The sequence below is a fragment of the Cebus imitator genome, unplaced genomic scaffold (assembly GCF_001604975.1).
Source record: "Cebus imitator isolate Cc_AM_T3 unplaced genomic scaffold, Cebus_imitator-1.0 Scaffold18, whole genome shotgun sequence".
NCBI lineage: Eukaryota > Metazoa > Chordata > Mammalia > Primates > Cebidae > Cebus > Cebus imitator.
The window spans coordinates 15,550,384-15,570,483 of record NW_016107333.1 but is presented as its reverse complement, the minus strand read 5'-3'; positions in this window follow the sequence as shown (position 1 = coordinate 15,570,483).

Sequence of the window (20,100 nt, the reverse complement as noted above, 5' to 3'; positions counted from 1 at the left end):
AATAAGTGGGGGAATATGAGGTGTGGGGTGTGCTTACTCCATCTAAACTAGAATCAAACCTCATGATTTCCTCTTAAATGCATGGAGTGACACTCTTCAATTCGACTCACTTCTACTAGTGAGAACTTATTAACAGGGTCACACCTAACAGCAAGAGAGGCTGGAAAATGCATCTTCCAGCTGAAGGTGATGGTACAAACTAAAATTCTTTTACTAGAAATGAAGGAAGAACAGATTTTGGAGGACTCTGGCAGTCTGACACAGGGGTATAAGTGAGGAAAACATTTAATTTGGCTTGAAATAATATGATGGCTAATAATATCTAATGCTACATGTTTAAGAGTCGAAAGCAGTAGAAAAGAATGAACTCTTCCTCCATTTCATGTTAGACTCCAACATAATAGATGTTATAGACCAAAGTAAGGATTACACAAATCACTATATGTAGTACTGCAAAAGAGATAACTACAAACTAGATCAGAATGCAGACAGTGGGAATATTTGGGCAGAAAATTTCCTTTGGCAAAATCTATAACCTTCATTTTCAGCCTACTGAGCAGAGCTTCCATGAAGCCATTTGGAGAGCTTCAGTGTGTGTTCATTACAACTGTGAGTCAGAAAAGTGGATGTCTGACTATTACGTGGGGCTAGAGGTGGCTGCATAAGACCATTTGATACACCCAAAATTTGTTAAGACAGTGGTGAGATATACAGAGGAGAGAGAGTTGATGTGAGGTTACCTTTAATCTGTTTACCCAGAAGACAGAAAGGGCCTTAGCTCAGGAACATGGAGAATGCTGAATTCTAAGGGCTGTCAAAGGGTCTCAAGCAACAATAGTCAAGACAACAAACTGAAGTAGAGAGGTGGGAGAGTCAAAAGATTTTCAGAAAAGAAGTCTCTAGGGATGAAATTTTCAACTAAAGCACACAAATGTACCCACATAAGAAAAAAAAAGAGCATTAAACATCTACCAAACACAGAGGAATAAAGAGACTTTTTCTTTCCTCTTACTCACTGCAACTCTGGAAAGGTCAGAAATTGGTTGGCAAGCAAAGAAATGGATAAGTAGCCAACCACCACCACCGCCACTGCCACCGCCACGACCACCGCCACCGCCACGACTGCTGCCACCACCACCACCTTCCACACACGTGCAACCACTATCCTTTTCCTACTGCAGCCTTCAGCTTCGAGCTGAGGAAGTAGAGAAGATACAATGTTATATCAAACTGACAGTTTTAATTAATAACTTGGATGAAATATTTTAATTGCTGAATCAAACTATGTTTATGACTAAAATTGATCTTAGGAATATCTATTATCTAAGAGCAAGAAAAGTATCATGGTTTTTTTTTTTATTATATATAGAGAAAGTTTACCCTCTGTGACCACATTTTAAAGGGAATATAGGAGACAAAATAGTGTTGCATTTTAATTGTGCCACAAATTGTATTGCAACAATATACCAATGACAAGTATGCAGTATTTCTGAGGAAAAAGAGAAAATGTGCTCTTATTTCATCATATAAGAATTTTAACAATTTGTGGGCATTGTACATTAAGAGGAATATAGAAAGATTCATTTTCATCAACAGGACCATAAAGGGATTCAGAAAAGTTACGTTACTATTTTCCCAAGCTGAAGGACTGTCATGGGGTAGAAAGATTAACCTTGCTCAGTAGTCTCACAGATAAAGTAGGTAGGAACTTCAGAGCATCCTATATTTAATAGAAGGAAGACTTCTTTAGTTATCCTGGGTCCCCACAGATAGAATAGGCTGCCTTGAAAGGTGGTGAACTCTGCATCATTGGAGATGTTCAAGTCTCTCTGGATGATGCGTTAAGGTTGTTTACAGATGAGATCCAAACACTAGGAGGAAGGTTGAGTCAATGATCTTTAAGGTCCTTTCCAACTTTAAGATCATAGTGTTCGGTAATCTCTTTGTCCAACTGTGCTTATACTTTTTAGAAACTGTAATATTAAGTTTCAAACACTCTGAGTTAAATTTAAAAGTACATATAATCTCTTATGTAACAAGCATTGACTCTCTGATCATTTCTGTCTATTTGAGTCTCATAGGAAGCTAGCCAACTGGAAAGAAACTCCAGCAGGTTTTAAATAACATGAAACCCATAACTAAAAAATCCCTTGAATAATGACAGTATGGCTAAGTCTAAATGATAATTACATTTATGGTTTGTTTTGTACCATAAACAAGAAACTCCCCAGCTTCCCTCCACTTCCTTTGCTGCTCTGTCAGTCACCCTCTCCCAGTCATTCACTAGCTCTTTGCAACTCAATCCACACAGAGAAAAATAAATCTTTGTTCAATGTGTCCAGGCCATTGTCTGGGTATATCTCTCTGGAATATAGCAGAGGAAACACAGCTTCTCCTGGCTAAAGATGCTACATGGGGCTTCATGTGCTCGCTTGTTCTTTTTAAGAGTTGTTTATGCCAATGGCTCTTACATTTTTCTCAGATTCCACAATAGCAGGCAAAACAAGGTGGGTGCTCAATGAATAGAGGAACAGTGATTGCCTCTTCTTTTCATCTCTCACTTTGGGGAGCGACTGAGAGAGAACCAGATTGGTTTCACAAAGATCACACAGGTTTTAAGAGTGCTGGGCATTGCTTTCATCTTCAAATATTTACTGACCATGTGGATTATAAAGACAACCCACACAAGATCTCTGCCATTAGCATGTCAGTAATCTAGTTAGGTAGATAAAATATGGACTAATAGCCATAATTTTAAAAAAGTGTGAGTGTGATAAATGTTGTTGGTAGAAGATTAGGACCTCAACATTAGAGGGACATTAAAGATCAGTGAGGTCATACTCTTTGGGTTTTTTTTTTTTTTCTTTTTTTTTTGAGATGGAGTTTCGCTTTAATTGCCCAGGCTGGAGTGCAGTGGCATGATCTCAGCTCATGGTAACCTCTGTCTCCTGGGTTCAAGCAAATCTCCTGCCTCAGCCTCCCGAGTAGCTGGGATTACAGGTGTCCACCACCATGCCTGGCTATTTTTTTTTTTTTTAATTGCTAGTAGAGACAGGGTTTTGCCATGTTGGCCAGGCTGGTCTCAAACACCTGACCCCAGGTGATCTGCCCACCTTGGCCTCCCAAAATACTCTTCTTTTTATAGTTAGGTAAACTGAGGCCTCTTCAAGTCTGCTGCCCTCTTGAGTACTTCCATCTCCCCATTACTTGATGTTCCATCCCTCAGCATGACTGACATTGTTGCTGGCCTTCCCAGCAGCCATTGGTTTCTGCTTGCTGACATGATTTTGTTTGTGTAGCAATGTACCCAGCCCAAGGGATGAATCATGATTGGTTTAAGCCATGATGATCCCATTTCTCTTTGTCAATGATTGATATAGAGATGAGAGTGTGAAATGAGGTTTTCTTTTTTTTTTTTAACTTTTGTTTTAGGCTCAGAGGTACATGCAGAAGCTTGCTACATGGGGAAATTGCATGTCACTGGGGTTTGCTCTACAGATTATTTCATCATCCAGGTATTGAGCATAGTACCTGATAAATAGGTTTTTCATCCTCACCCTCCTCTCACCATCTTACTCTCAAGTAGGTCCCATTGTCTGTTGTTCCCTTCTTTGTGTCGCTGTGCACTTACAGTTTAGCTGCCACTTATAAGGGAGAACATGCAGTATTTGGTTTTCTGTTTCTGCATTAGTTCACTTAGGATAAAGGCCTCCAGCTCCATTCATGTTGCTGTGAAGGACATGATGTCATTCTTTTTATGGCTGCATAGTATTCCATTGTTTATGCATATCACGTTTTCTTTATCCAGTCTACTATTGATGGACATTTAGGTTGAGTCCATGACTTTGCTGTTGTGACTAGTGCTGTAAAAAACATATGAGTGCATCTGTTTATGGTAGAATGATTTCTATTCCTTTGGGTATATGTCAGTGGGATTGCTGGGTCAAATGGTAATTCTGTTTTAAGTTCTTTGAGAAATCACCAAACTGCTTTCCACAATGGCTGAACTAATTTACATTCCCACCAGTGGTGTATAAGTGTTCCCTTTTCTCCATAACCTTCTCAGCATCTGATATTTTTTGACTTTTTAGTAATAGCCATTCTAACTGGTGTGAGATAGTATCTCAGACAATGAGATCTAAGGAAGTCAGCTTAAGGCTTCTGGGAAAGTTTTCATTCCTGATTTTAAAAAATAGGTAAATGAGAAAGCCTTATTGGTTTTTTTCACTTCATTTCAAAGGTACATGCTGATGTCTGAGGATGTGAAACTTGGATCTGGGACAGACATATTTGTGTTATGAGGGGAGATATTGCTGACCATGATAAATGACAGCTTGGCAGAATCAGGAATCCAGGACAAACCTCTGTCTAGATTTTTTGCTAGATAATGATAAATGTTCTTTACGTTTAATGCTATGTCTGTTTTCTTTTATTGGCAACCAGAAACATTGCTTACTTTCATCTTCTATAACTCTTCCTTCTATTGCTGTCTTCCCTTCTAATTCACTTTAATGGAACTTCTGGAATCTGGATTCCATTGTAAAAAATTCTGATGCCATCACACACACATACAAAAAAAACCCTCTCATCTCTTTGCCCAACCTACACCCTGGCTTTACTCAGAGGGCACTGATTCTTTTGTAGTCCTTTCAGAAAATCATGTCGTTCTCTACTCTCCAAATGTCACAGGTATCAGAGGTAAAGATGTCGTTATCCTAGATGCCTAATGCCTGGGTAGATCATTAATTCTCTACTATTATGAGAAAAAAAATCCCTCCTCCTTTGAGAAGGCAGGAGGAAACAGATTGTGATTATACCTGATTATGCCTAATAATAACTACCATCTGGCTAAGACATCCTCTACCCTGAATGTTGTTGCCACGTTCCCCACCCTCCTGAGTAACTGCTTCACATCTTTTTTCTCCTTCACATCTCTAGCACCTGGTTTGCAGGCTTCCTTTTTTTTTCCCTCCAAATACTGCCATTACCATGGGTGACTTTGGCATCAATATAGATGATCTTCCCAATATTTGGGTTCCAGCAGTAAGTGTTCAGCCTCTCACTGAAATAGTCCTTTCATTATGTGCAATACTAATACAGTAATTTAAAACGTGTCAGCAAATTCTTGGACACCTCACCAATCAAGAAGACAGATTTATATCTCCATCTTTGCACTGGACTGGCCTGAGTGACTCCCTATAAATCAATAAAATGCAGTGGAGTGATGCTCTATGACATTTGAGGCTAGGTTAGAAAAACAATGCAGTTTCTGCCGGTTTCTCTTTGGGGTGTTCATTTTAGGGGAGGCTACTCTCCATGCAAGAAACCCAGTTACTCTCAGACAGCCATATTGAGAAGGCTATGAGTGGGTGCTACAGTTCACAGTCCCAGCTAAAACCCAGTTGACAGAGAGCATCATCAGTGGACAGCCTGGCTAGGAAACCATTCTGGACATTTAATTGCACTTTCAGATGATTCTATCCCCCAGTCATTGAGTCACCCACAGCTTTTAAGTCTTTTCAGCTGAGGCCTTAAATATCATGGAGCAGAGAAAAACCTTACCTACTGTGCTCTGTCTGAAATTCTGGCACAGAATTTGTGAATGTAATAAGATGGTTGTTTTAAGTTATTAAGTCTTGAGATAATTTGTCATGCAGTGACAGCCATCAGAACCATTGTCACTGGGCCAAACACAGTGGCTCATGCCTGTAATCCCACCACTTTGGGAGGCCGAGGTAGGCAGATCACATGAGGCCAGGAGTTCAAGAGCAGCCTGCCCAATGTGGCAAAATCCTGTATCTATTAAAAATACAAAAATTAGTCAGGCATGGTGGTGAACGTCTGTAATCCTCACTACTCAGGAGGCTGAGGCATGACAATCGCTTCAGCCTGGGAAGTGGAGGTTTCAGTGAGCCAAGATTGTGCCACTGCACTCCCGCCTGGGTGACAGAGCAAAAAAAAAAAAAAAAAAAAAAAAAAAAAAAAAAAAAAAATCATTAAACTTCTCAGGAGAGGCTCTTCCAAAGCAGGGAAGTAAGACATAACAGAACAGATTGTGATTATGTATGATAATGTGTAATTAAAAATGACCAGTGTTTGAACACTACCATTGTGCTAGGCACTGCGCTTTGGTTAAGAATGTGGACTGATGTCAAGCAAACGTGGGTTCAAATTTCTGTCCTGATATTTGTTAAGTGCCAATAGCACTCAATTATATACTGTATCTTATTTAATCTTCAAGACTATTCTATGAGATGGTTGATATTTTTCCCATTTAACAGATGAGGAAACTGAGGCTCAGAAAAGTAAACAGGCTTATTACTCAGTTGAGTGATTTTGAGCAAAAAGCTGGTTTATATTTCTGAGCCTCGGTTACCCCAAGTAGCTGTTATTTTGATAACCCAAGAATAATATGGTGTGTATAGGAAGAGGTAAGAAATGAAATCATAATGAAAGGAGGAAGTGAAGCTATAGAGCCTTAAATACTGAGCAAAGGAATTTAAAATGTGGGGAAACTATAAGTTGTTTTTTTTTTTAAATTTCAAATTAATAGGTTCTTGTTTGTCAGTTTAATTTTCTAATTATGTATGAGAGTGGCATTAGCCTTCTAAAATTATGTTTCAGACACACTATGATATTTATTAACTTCATTTATAATTATTTAGTTTAGAAATATTTCAAGTATAAAGCAGAGTATAGAAAAAATAACATAGCTGCCACTGAGAAGCATTCCCCCTTCCCATGCTAATATTCAGCCACCTTTATGTTTTAGAAGATAACTTGGTAGAGTGGTGCAGGAGGAACTGAAATGTAGAATCCCAGAACAGGGAGGCCGGTTGGGGTATTTTAATTCTAGCATTACTGGGAGGTAATGTGGCAATGATTCAAAGATGGGTGGGAGACCTGCTGGGAAGGTGTGGGTGTGACAGACCCCTTAAAGGAAAACTTGACAGGCTTTGATATTCTGAGAGACCTAGGGTCAAATTCCCCTTCCCAGCCTTTAACTTCATATCATTAATCATTTCTCCTTTTGCTTGGGAAAAAAAAATAAAATTGACAAAGTGTGACTACTGAGCAAGCTACACGAAGATGTGTGAGCAATTTTGTCAGAAATATATATTCTGCATATTGCAGTAAAGGAAACATGGAATGTTTGCCAAGTTATTGTGAGAAATCTGTCTAAAAATTGTGCCAGCTTGCTAAATATAGAGTTGCTACAAAGAACAGAGCCAGCCCGCCCATTACACCCACCTCAAGTGAGATAATGGAGTTATGCTATGCTGGATCTGACCCCATCAACTGCCTCTACCCCAAGTGAGTTAGGAGTGGAGTTAGGGCATCTTTCTTCCTTGAGCCACAGTCTCCCAGTGTCTGTAGCTGCCCCTCTCCACGAAAGGTGGCAGGAAGCATCCGTAGGTCCTCACATATCTGAGAAAAGAAGAAACCTCATAGTCACATGGCTAATACCAAGTCAGGCACTATCTGCAAATTAGTATTTTACCAATTAAATCGTTAAGAAAGAGAGTAGAGAAACTCCCTGAATGCTCTCACAGTATTTCAAGATTTCTGTCTCATTGCTTCCTTTTAAAAAATGAAAATTGGATCTGGCCCCAAGGAAGGACTCATGCCTAATATTAGAATGCACCTGAAAATGTTGGTGACTAACTGAATACAAAGGAGTCAAAATGGTTCCTGAAGTCTATTAATAGGAAGAAGCAATTGGGCTGGGTAAAAGAGGCATGTGTAGTTTGGATATCATGGAGATAAGCAAGTGAATCTCTGCTTGGAAAGGCGATTTGAGTCCTTGTGCAGGTGGAAGAAGGGGATGGAAAACTACTGGAGTAGATTAAATTGTGTACCCCGCAAGACATGTTCAAGTGCTAACCACTGGTACCTGCGAGGGCATCCTTATTTGGAAATATGGACTTTGCAGACATAATTAAGGATCTCTAGATAAGATAATTGTGAATGTAGGTGGACCCTAAATCCAAGACTGGTATCCTAATAGAAAGGAGAGGGATATTTGAGACATAAAAACACAGAGCCACAGAGAAGTAAGTGATGTGAAGACAGAGGCAGAGATTGCAGTGAAGTATCTACAAGTCAAAGAATGCTAAGATTTACCGGAATCATCAGAAGCTAGGAGCCAGGCACGAATAGCTTGTCCTTCAGAATATCCAGAAGGAACCAACCCTGATGATTTGATTTTGGGCCTCTGGCCTCTGCAAATATTAGAGGATGCACTTCTGTTGTGTGCAACCCAGTTTATGGTAATTTGATACAGCAGCCTCACTTTAAACTAGTTCAAACCCCCCCAATCCTCCCCCCCACACACGAGACCCAGGACTAGGAGAGGGAATCTTAGTAGGTCTAGAACATGGCAGTATTAGCCACCACACATAGATATACCAATTTAAACTAGTTATGGTTAAATAAAATTAAAAATTCAGTTCCTTGGTTGCGCTAGCCACAATACTAGTGGTCACAGCCACCATGTGGTTCACAGTTACCACATGGGACAGTGCAGATACAGAACATTCCCATCAAGGCAGAAAGTTCCTTTGGATTGTGCTACTCTAGACAGTAATTGCTGTCAAATCCACAAAAAGGTTCCATCTTTATGGGCAAGCAGCACGCTTGGAGACCATTGGCTCAAATCGGTCTTTTCACTCACACCTGCACCAGAAGATAGCAGTTATCGCTGGTAGTCACTTTTGATTATGAAGTAACAGCAACAGCTAGATGTAAATATAGTGCAAGCACCTGTCTCAGGTTTCCTCCCACATACCGTCTTCCAAAACAACAAACATGATAAATGGTGGTATTAACAGATAGTTCTCTCCCATGCCAACATCCCAAATCATTAGGGCAGAAACTATCAAATATGTTGCTGTTATCTATGAATGCTAGTTGAGTCATACTCAGGTAAATATATTTACTCAGTGCCCTTCCTTGTATAATTTTATTTAGTTTAAAATTTTTTAGAGGGAGTAAAACCCCCATATTATGCAGTGTACCCTCTGGTGGGCTTCTTGGTTACTGAGAACAGTGGGAGCTCCTTGATTGGAAAACTAAGGAAAGATTTTTAAGAGGGGAGTGATGTGATTTACACAGTTGTGATATGTTTTCCCCAGAAGGTGAATCTGGCTTGATGTTAGGATGATTTGAAGGGGTAAAGAGTGGCAGCTGGGTGGTCTTCATGGAAACGGGAAAGAAATTATGCTCTGCATTGCAAAAGCTGTTGTCACTAAGATCCACCTGTTCAGAGCTATCTTTAGCTGCATTTGGGAATAATTTATCTACATAACCTTTTTCTCCCTTACTTCTCTTCCCTCCAGGCACATATGAGGAGGAATTTGCAACATTAAGATGAGAAACCACATTACAGGATTGTGTGTTTGCGTATGTGAGTGTGAGAGAGAGAGAGTGAGAGAGAGACAGTGTGTGTGTGTGAGACAGAATGTGTGTGAGAGTGAGTGTGTGTGTGGTGTGGTGTGTGTGTGTGTGAAAGAGAGAAAGAGAGAGAAACAGACAGAGGAAGCTAATTGCTTAAGGAGAGAGAGAGAAAGAGAGAACAATGGAATATATAAGTGTGGTAGAGCATTTCATTGGTTACAGATATTATGAATAGACCCCAAGTGTATCATCCCTTTAATCCCAAATCCTTCTTGTAGAACAACTAGCTGTCCCCCTAAGAATGTCATGTACAACTCTGCCTTCATCTTTTGTCCATACTATTTACTTTGCTTAGAATGCTATGTCTTATCTTCTCCCTGTGGCAATTCGACATTTACAAATCCAGCACACAGTTCACCACCTGTAGAAAGCTTTCTTCCATCGTCCTCCTCTCCTTTCAGGAAATATTCCTGCCTTTTCTGGTTTTCCCTTGCTACTGTCAATCATGCTCATTTACCATGCAGAATTTGAGCTAGTTGCATTGTTATCATTTTCTTTATTTTTCATCTGCAGAATTTATTCCTGCACTGTCCTCAGTGGAAACTCAAAGAAAGCAGGCTAAATGGAGGTGTCAGCTGAGCAAGCTTGACTTAGAAAACGAATGGGAAGTTGGTGCCCAAAGTGACTCAGTGATTGTCTTAATTTGGTTTGTGACTTAGAGGTGGCATATCATTGTATATCCAAACAAATTACTCATTGTAAGTAAGAGACCCCTTCATTCCCCTCACCCCTCAACATGCATTGCCTCAGTTATCCCATCTGCCCATATCTATTGCCGTCTTAGTCAATGGAACCCCCCTCTGCTTAATTTCAAGCCAGAAATCTGGTATCATCCTTAATCAGCATAAATAATCAACACTATCCTCAGATTATCTCTCCTTCTCACCCTATCCACAACCATTCCTTGGCCACCCACCAGTATCTTTTACATGGGTTACAGCTATAGCCTCTTAACTGTCCTTCCATGTCTGCTCTCAACTGGATGACCAGACTGATCGTTTAGAAACATGGTTGGGACTGGGTGTGGTGGCACACACCTGTAATCTCAGCATTTTGGGAGGCTGACGCAGGAGGATTGCTTGAGGCTAGGTGTTTGAGACCAGCCTGGACAATATAGTAAAACCCCAGCTCTATAAAAAAAAAAATTAAAAATTAGCCAGGCATGGTGATGTGTGCCTGTAGTCCTAGCTACTCAGGAGGCTAAGGTAGGAGGATCACTTGAGTCAGGATTTTGAGGTAACAAGAGCTGATTGTGCCAACATACTCCAGGCTGGACAACAGACCAAGACCTTGTCTCTAAAATATATTAATAATAATAATAATAGAAACATATTTAGAACATTTCACTTCTCTAATGAAACATTTTAACAGCTTCCCACCATCCTTTGAACAAAATTGAAATGCCTGATCATGCCTCTGAGGCCCTGTGCTAGCCTGACTGCCTCCCGGCTCATCCTGTTGGTCCCTCTCCCTCATTCACCAGGCTTCTCAGAACCAAGTTTCTTGCTTTGCCTCAGAGCTTTGCACAGATTCCTTTGGTTGGAACAATCTTCCCTCTGCTCTTGAAGGATTGGTTACTTCTCAAATGTAGGTAGGGCTCAGTTTCTATGCAACTTTTTCAGAGAGGCCTTACCTGACCCTCACTAAGGAAGGTTCTCTTTCCGCAACTTATTTTTTTTCCTACTCACAGCATTTGTCATGAGTTCAGTGGTTGGTAAGTTTGGCTATTTTCTACTCTCCAAGTGGACCCTCAGTTCCACAAGGCAGAGACTACGGCTAGCATGTGCCTTCAGCTGCTAGCACAGGGCCTGGTACAAAGTACATGATCTATAAAATACGTATTGAATGAATGGATGAATGAGTGAATATTTGGACTCTTCTTATCATTCATTAGTGATCATAATCTTTCTCATGCTTTAATACTTTCCTCAAATGTCACCTCTGCATAAAGTCTCCAATTCCCCTATTCAAAACGAAGGTTTGCTTTGCATTCCTGTGTTGTTTGTTTAAGGCTTTGATGTTGAGAAGCAATATATGAAAGTAGTTGAGAGGGCAGGCTTAAGAGTAAGCAAGACTTGGGCTGAATCTTTGTCTAGCATTTGTCACCTTTGTGATCTACTTGAGAAAGTAACTTAAACTCTCTGAGTTTTGCTTCTGTTATGCCAGGAAAAATATTTTCAGCTTTATTTGTATAAGGTGCTTGGTACATGGAAGGAGACTTATTGATGGTTGATAGCTACTATTACATTGGTTCATAATTTTCTATGTATCTTTATGTAAACTTTTTGAAGGCAAGAAAAATGAGCATTGAGCATTAAATGGCATTATTGAAGGCATTTGATGTCTGTGGATCAGGTGAAAAGCAGCTTGATATTAAGGAGTATCCCAGGTTCTAGAGTCATATAAATCTTGTGTCAATCCCTAGCTTTACTGTTAATTGGCTCTGACCTTGTGTAAATTTATTATCTTTTGGAAGTTTAATTTTCTTAAATAATTGGAGTGGTGCTAACTATCCTAACAGGGATGTTGTGAAGATTAGATATAACATATACAGAAGTTAGGGAACAATGTCTAATCATAACTGGATAAAATACCTTTAACACTTAATCTATTTCACTCAACCATGACAGAAACTTGGGCAAACTAAACATGATCAAATCTGACATGCTTAATGATGCTGGCAGAACTCCTGTCAATATCTTAAAGCAGCCAATTTTACCAAAACCTGACAAAAAAGAATTTTCTCAAATTGATGAATCCAGTGTAAAGGTCTGGGCGCTTCTCCAGTGTCTGCCTATCTGTTCTAGGTAGTTGCCTCTGTCACCCTTGCAATGACTATATGTTCAAGGTGAACTCTGGCTGGGACTGAATTAACACAAAATGGGGGTGCTGCAATGGTTCCTAATCAGCTGGTCAAATTGTCTTCTTAGAGAGATGTCTGAGAAAGATAAAGGCATATAGAACACAAAGCTTTCTTTAAATGAGAATAATAAAACCCTAACTCCTCTAGGGAATGTGTATTTAAACATTCCTAGTGTTCAATTAAGGAACAAAACATATGCATAAAAATATTACAACATACTTTTCACCTATTTTCAAAGAAGAACTTTGACTGGCTTGAATAGTGTCCCTCCATAAGTCATGTCTACCCAGAACCTGAGAATATAATCTTATTTGGAACTTTATTTGGAATCTTATTTGGACCCTAGTCTTTGCAGACACAATCAAGTTATGATCAGACCATACCAGATGAAGGTGGTTCCTAAGTTCAGTATATGACTCTTTGTAAGAAAAGAGAAATTTGAAAACAGTCACACAGACATAATAGGAAGATGATCATGTAGAGATGAAGGCAGAGATCAGAGTGGTGTTGCCACAAGACAATGCCAAGCATTTTCAGAAAACACCAGAAGCTAGAGGAAGATTATTCTCTAGAAGAATCTCTAGAGCCTTCAGTGGGAACATGGCCCTGTTGGCACATGGATTTCAGATGTCTATCCTCAAGAACTGTGAGAGATAATGAGATACCACCCTATTCCTGCAAGAAAGGCCATAATTAAAAAGTCAAAAAATGATAGATGTTGGTGTGGATGTGGTAAAAAGGAAACACTTTTACCCTCCTGGTGGGAAGTAAACTAGCACAACCACTAGGAAAAACAGTATGAAGATTCCTTAGAAAAGTAAAAGTAGAATGACCATTCAATCCAGCAATAACACTACTGGGTAACTACCCAAAAATAAATCATTATGTGAAAAAGACATATACACATGCATGTTTATAGCAGCACAATTAACAATTGTAAACATATGGAACCAATCTAAATGTCCATCAACCAATGAGTGGATAAAGAAAATGTGGTATATAAGTGAGAACATACAATGTTTGGTTTTCCATTTCTGAATTAACTTACTTAGAATAATGGCCACCAGGTCCATCCAACTTGCTGCAAAGGCCATTATTCTGTTTTATGGCTGAGTAGTATTCCATGGTGTATATAGACCACATTTTATAAGTATTTTATACTTTTTAATACATTTGACAAGGGTGCAAAGAATACACAATGGGGAATAGCTGTAGCCCATGTAAAAGAAACTGGATATCCACATGCATGAGGAAGTTTGACCCTTATCTTAAACCATACCAAAAAGCAATTCAAAATGGGTTCGGTACTTACATGTAAGATCTGAAAATGTAAAACTCGTATAAGAAAACTTTAGGGAAAAGTTTCATGGCATTGTTCTTGTGCAATGATTTCATACATATGACATCAAAAGCACTAGGAACAAAAGGAAAAAATGAACAAGTAGGACCACATCAACCAAAAGCCTTCTGCATGGCAAAGGAAACACTCGACAGAGTGAAAAGACAAACCATGGAATGGAAGAAAATAGTTGCAAACCACATACTTGTTAAGGAATTAATATCTAGATATATAAGGAACTCAAACAACACAATGAGAAGAAAACAAATAACCCAATTAAAAAATGGAAAAAGAACCTGAACAGACATTTGTATACAAAGAAGACATAGAAATGGCCAACAAATACATGAAAAAGTGCTTTACAAATATGAAAAGGTACATCAGGGAAACACAGCTCAAAACCACAATGAGATATTACCTCATACCAGTGAGAATGCCTATTGTGAAAAAAGAAAAAAAAAAGGTAGTAAGTATTGGTAAGAACTTGGAGATACTGAAATTCTTGTACATTGTTGGTTGGAATGTAAAATTGTGCAACCACTATAGAAAACAGTAAGAGGACCCTTAAAAAAGTCAAAATAGGGCTGGGTGTGGTGACTCAGGCTTATAATCCCAGCACTTTGGGAGGCCAAGACGGGTGGTTCACAAGGTCAGAAATTCGAGACCAGTCTGGCCAGCATGGTGAAACCTTGTCTCTACTAAAAATACAAAAAAATTAACCAGGCATGGTGGCGCATGCCTGTAGTCCCAGCTACTTAGGAGGCTGAGGCAGGAGAATCACTTGAACCCAGGAGATGGAGGTTGCAGTGAACTGAGATTGCAACACTGCACTCCAGCCTGGGTGACAGAGCAAGACTCTGCCTCAAAAAGAAAAAAAAAAAAGTCAAAATAGAACTGACGTAAGATCCACCAATTCTATGCTGGGTGTAGAGCCACAATAATTGAAATCAAGATTTCAAAGAGATAGCTACACTTTCATGTTCATTACAGCTTTATTCACAATAGCCAAGATATGAAAACCACCTAAATGTCTATTTACACACAAGTGGATAAAGAAAGCAGCATGTACTACACTGGAATATGACTTAGCCTTAAAAGATAAGGAAATCCTACCATTTGTGACAACATGAATAATCCTTGAGGACATTATGCTAAGTGAGGTAAGTCAGTCACAGAAGGACATGGCATGGTTCCACTTATATGAGGTATCTAAGATAGTCAAACTTATAGATGCAAAAAATAGAATGGTGCTTGCCAGGGGAAGGGGACAAGGGGAAGTTAGGAGTTTTTCAATGGGTACAAAGATATAGCAACAAGACGAATATGTTCTGGAGATCTGCTGTGCAACATAGTGCCTATAGTTAACAATAAAATGTCATTATGCATTAAAAAATTTGTTAAGTGTTCCTATCACGCCCCCCGCCACAAGCTAAGGAACATAAGGAAACTTTTTAATTATGACAATATGCAATTTGTAATATAATCATGCTGGTCATAATTATAAACTTTTTATAAATTATAAACTTTTTATAAGTATAAACTTTTTATAATTATGACCAGAGTGATTATATTACAAATTGCTTATTACACAACTAAACAATTGCATTTTGGCCACAAATGGAACTCCATGTATATAACTTGTGGAGGTGATGGATATGCTTATTACCTTGATTGTTGTGATGATGTCCTGGGTGTGTGCATATGTCCAAACTCATCAAATTATATGTATTAAATATGTGCATTTTTAAAATCAATTATACATCAGTATAGCTGTAAAAAATGTTGGTAAAAAAAGAAATATTAATGTCAGAAAAAGAAAAACAGTACTCACAGGACATCTCTTGTGCCCCACTTCATGTCACCTTGGCCCACCATTTTACTCTAGGGTATAGCTGATGGCAGTTCCTCACAGCTGCCCCTTGCACACCTGACTTTCTTTCCTGTGACTTCTCTGCTGCAGCCTCATAAGGTACCTGCAGGACTCCTTCCTCTCACTCACTGCAACTGTGTAAATGTTATGACCTTAACAGTCTACGGGAAAAATCTTGACCAAGAATGGCAGGATACAAGGGAAAAGTACTCTCCTCCTCAGAGGCTCAGACATATAATTCTGGAGCACTCTCTGTACCATTGCTCAGAGCTACCCTCATGAGTTAGAACTCCGGTTGTCCACAGGGTGAATCAGCCATTCAGCATACCCTTGGCCTGGCTTTCCATTCTTCCCTGTTTCACTATTCCCAGTCCCCACTCTTTTCCCTTTTGATTGTTCCCTAAAATAAATGACCTGCATGCAATCATTTTGTCTGCTTTTTGGGGAACTTACACCAAGACAGCATGACAAACACAGTATTGACCTTACAGGTTTGTTCTGAAGATAAATATTTAAATGCGTATAAAGTGCTTGCTTAGTGTAGTGCCTAACACATAGGAAGCATACAATAAACGTTAGTCATTTTCTCTATCTGAGATGGAATGTTCTGGAAAATGAATTTGAAATGTGCTATCATCAATCTCTCTTCCTAAGTGTTGAGTGGATGCATAACAGTAAAAGTCATTTGTGGTTTTTCAGCTTCAGCTCCCATCTTCATTAACACAAGTGGGGCTGTAATGGTAGAAACAAGATATCAAATTTTACTCCCCCTTAAGACACCCACTCAAAGCCCTGAACCCTAGAACTAAAAGAAAAATAAAATGATTTACCAGCCAGAGGGAAAGGAGAATAATAGCATGTGGCTTGTAAACTTAACAAATGTAATCACAGTAATTGAGCAGCCCAGGAAATAATTTGACCAGCATAATTATATTACAAATTGCATATTGCACAATTAAACAATTGCATTTTGGCCACAAATGAAACTCCAAGTATACAATTTGTGGTGGAGTGGAGAGGCAATTTAAACTAAGAAAAGAAAAGCAAAGGCCCAGAAATACATTTACATTTATATCTATATTGGAGGGCATAAACAAAGTAATAAGAAAAAAGGTCAGTGTTTTCAAGAGAAAATAATACAACTGAGTTGAATGAATCTTGCCAAATAATCTGTGGATGTTTTACCACTGTTTGACTTTCCAATGTGTATAAAACATTTCCAAAAGGCTCGTTCCTTCTTATTAAGTAAAAACTTCTGTATTAGGAGTTCTTGTTTTGGCTCTTAAATTGGATTAACAAAGTCCTGAAGTTGGTGGAAAATTCCAAAATCCAATAGTCAAAAACATGTTGGAGGAGTTATATCTTATTTTTTTCTTGCTGAATACATGTATTCTTGAAATATGCACAAGAAAAATAAATTGCTTTTCTCATTCTGTAAAATTCCTGGGAATTTGGGCATTTGGTCTAACATCGATCAAATATTTACTATGTGCTATCTACATTCTGGGTTTCATTCCAACAGGTACAGTGGAAAGCTTAGTAGACATGGTCCTGTTAGGAAAAGCAGAGTAACCCTCCAACATGGATATAAATTTAAATGTATTTCTGGGCCTTTGCTTTACTTTTCTTATTTTAAATTACCTCTCCACTTCACCACAAATTATATACTTGGAGTTCCATTTGTGGCCAAAATAAAATAAAACAGACATTAAACAAATTTTTACAAATAATTTGTGAAATGATTACAACTGTGCAAAATGTTAGGAAGTACCATGCATGCATGTAGCCTAATGAGAGAGAGAAGGCCAGATCGGGGGCAAGATCCCGAAGAATTTTATTTACACTGAGACCCAAGGATGTCCAAGAAATACAGGACTCTCCTCAGCCAGAGACCTACTTATTTGACATGTATTTTAACATTAATATAGTTCGAGTATCCCTAATCTGAACACCCCAAATCTGAAATGCTCAAAAATCTGAAGATTTTAGAGCACTGACCCAACACTCAAAGGAAATGCTTGTTGGTGCATTTCAGATTTCAGATTTTCAGATTAAGTAAGCTCAATTAATAATTAGTAAAGAAGCCCTTCTGCATTTTTTTTTTTTTTTTTTTTTTTTTTTTTCTGCTGGCCCCATATTTTAACTCCTGCTGCTGCTGATGGGAACTGTCTAAAGGCAAAAGCTATTGGAGAAAATATTCTTCAATTAAAGTGGAAACTTTAAAAAAAATTTCAGTGATTTAGAGATGAATTCTATATAATTCTTGTATGTTTCCTGGAAGGCTGAAGATTTAATACATTTTGCTTAATGGATTTTTGATAAATGATATTCAAAACACCCAGGCTCTCTTTGCTCAGAACTTGAAGTTTGGGGGCAGGATATCACTAGGGTTTTTTGAAAATTGACAAAACAACACTCACCTTGATCATCATTTATTGAGTGCCAAGATCTATCTCTGTTGAGAGCTTCATAGGTTTTTCCCTACTTAATCCTTACAACAGATCATATTCTTACCTAATTTTGCAGATAGGATGCTTGAAGTTTAGATAGGATAAGTAAATTGTTTTAGGACCTCAGACCATGGAACATTTTGTATTGAGCCCAGTATCTCTCTGACCACACAAATGTCTGCTGCCTAGTATTTTGCTGTAACGCCTTTCACATGTTCTTAAAAGGAAGAATAAAAAGAAATAAAATATGCCTGTCACTATGAGATTGGCCCCAGGGTCTAGTTTGCTACTGTATAGACCTGATTCTCCAAGTGTGGTTCCCAGCATAACACCATTATCATCACCTGGGCACTTGATAGAAATGTCTTCATTATGGAATCTGAAATTCTTGGGGCAAGACCCAGCAATCAGTTTTACCAAGCTTTTGCGGTGATTACGATGCTGGTAAAAGTTGGAACACAGCTGTTACAGGCAAATATGGAAGGCTCTGTTGTTTTGGTATGTGCTAGTCTCAGATGACAAGGCAAATCTGATTCATTTTGCTATGTTGAGACAGCAAATCAGGAAGTAAATTCTCCATCCACGCTGCAGATTCATAGCATTTTGAGGGGCTGGGATTTCTCTCTCTACTGCCTACTCCATGTTGATTTATAACTGATCTTTGGTTCCTGAGCTTTTATTTTTGATGTGTATTCCTCCGCCTTTTTAAGAACAGATGATCTCATTAAGAAACGTATCCTACCCCCCTCAAAGTACTGGTTTTATTTATATTAGAGTGTATGTATCTTTATTGAAAAATGTGTCAGACCTACAGTTAGAATGTGAACATCTGATGAGATCCGGGGAAGTATAGACTTCCCTGGTAAACTTAATGAAAAACTTTCTCCATAAGACAGAGGAAAACCAACACCACAGGGAAGAAGTTAGTAATAAAAACAAAGGAAGTAAAAGGCCCTAGTGAAACAGGAAAATATTAGATAGGTGGAACTAGGTTTTTCTCATAAAGAGGAAAGCAACATCTCAGTGAAAGAGAAAGTCATTGGACTAGTGACATGTTCTGAGTTATGTTTCCGTTGGTTAGCTACTTTCTTTGTCTGGTACATACTGACCTGAGACCCAGTTTAACATGACTCGGGGTCATGTCAAGGAAAAATAATGACTTGAGATGGGTTCTGTGGGTCACCTGCCCAGACACTCGCCCTGCAAGATAGTCGTTAAACACATTTGAAACATGCTGCATACTTTCTCCTCATCTAGGAGGTTTCAGTGAACATTAAAAATTCAAAGAAGTCCCTCAACACATAAGCTATGCTTTAATAAGCATTTCTCAATTTTATTTTATTTTAGAACCACTTTTATAACAATATGTATTAATATCCTGGGAGCATGGTCTCTAAGGTCTTCAGGTACCAAATAGTCATCGGTCCATTGAGACCAGTGTTGCTGAATTTATAATAAAATCTTTTATATCTGTCTCACAAGTTGACACTTGGGTGGCTGGTGCTCACTATGTCTGGAATGAACAGTGGGTCTTCAAGTTGGTGGTTGGAATGGATGGAATATGAAATAGGACAGCTGGGCAAAAGCATGAAGAGAGAGAAATTGAGCCAATGACATGGTCAAAGGTTTTTCTTACACATTTGTGCTGTGTCGAAGGTCCATCCACTGAACACTTCTGTTGCATAAACCTCCCATAGGTCATTTTCTGGTCCATGTTGGAAAGTATTCCCTGACTGACAACTTGCTCTCCATGTTCTCTTGGCCCATGACTCATTGGAGGTGAAGGTGATAAGATTCAGCTGTGGCTAAAGGGTTTTGGGAAAACATTCCTGGAGGCAGCAAACAGGACTAGGATAATGATGAAGTTGATCTAAGCCTGTCCCAGTCTCTTAGTTTTGGCACTGAGATCTCTACCCACAACCTCAATCCTGCTCATTTGCTGATTCAGTTTTGTTGAAGGGCTTCTTAAAGCGATCTGTGAGATTTGGTCCCTTAAATACACAATGCTCTTCTTCTTACCCCATTATTATTATTTGACTCCTATTATTTTTTCTGCTCCGAACACTTTCCCTTTCCCCTTTCCCTAGCTAAACTCTACTCCTCTTTTGCATCTCAGTTTAGA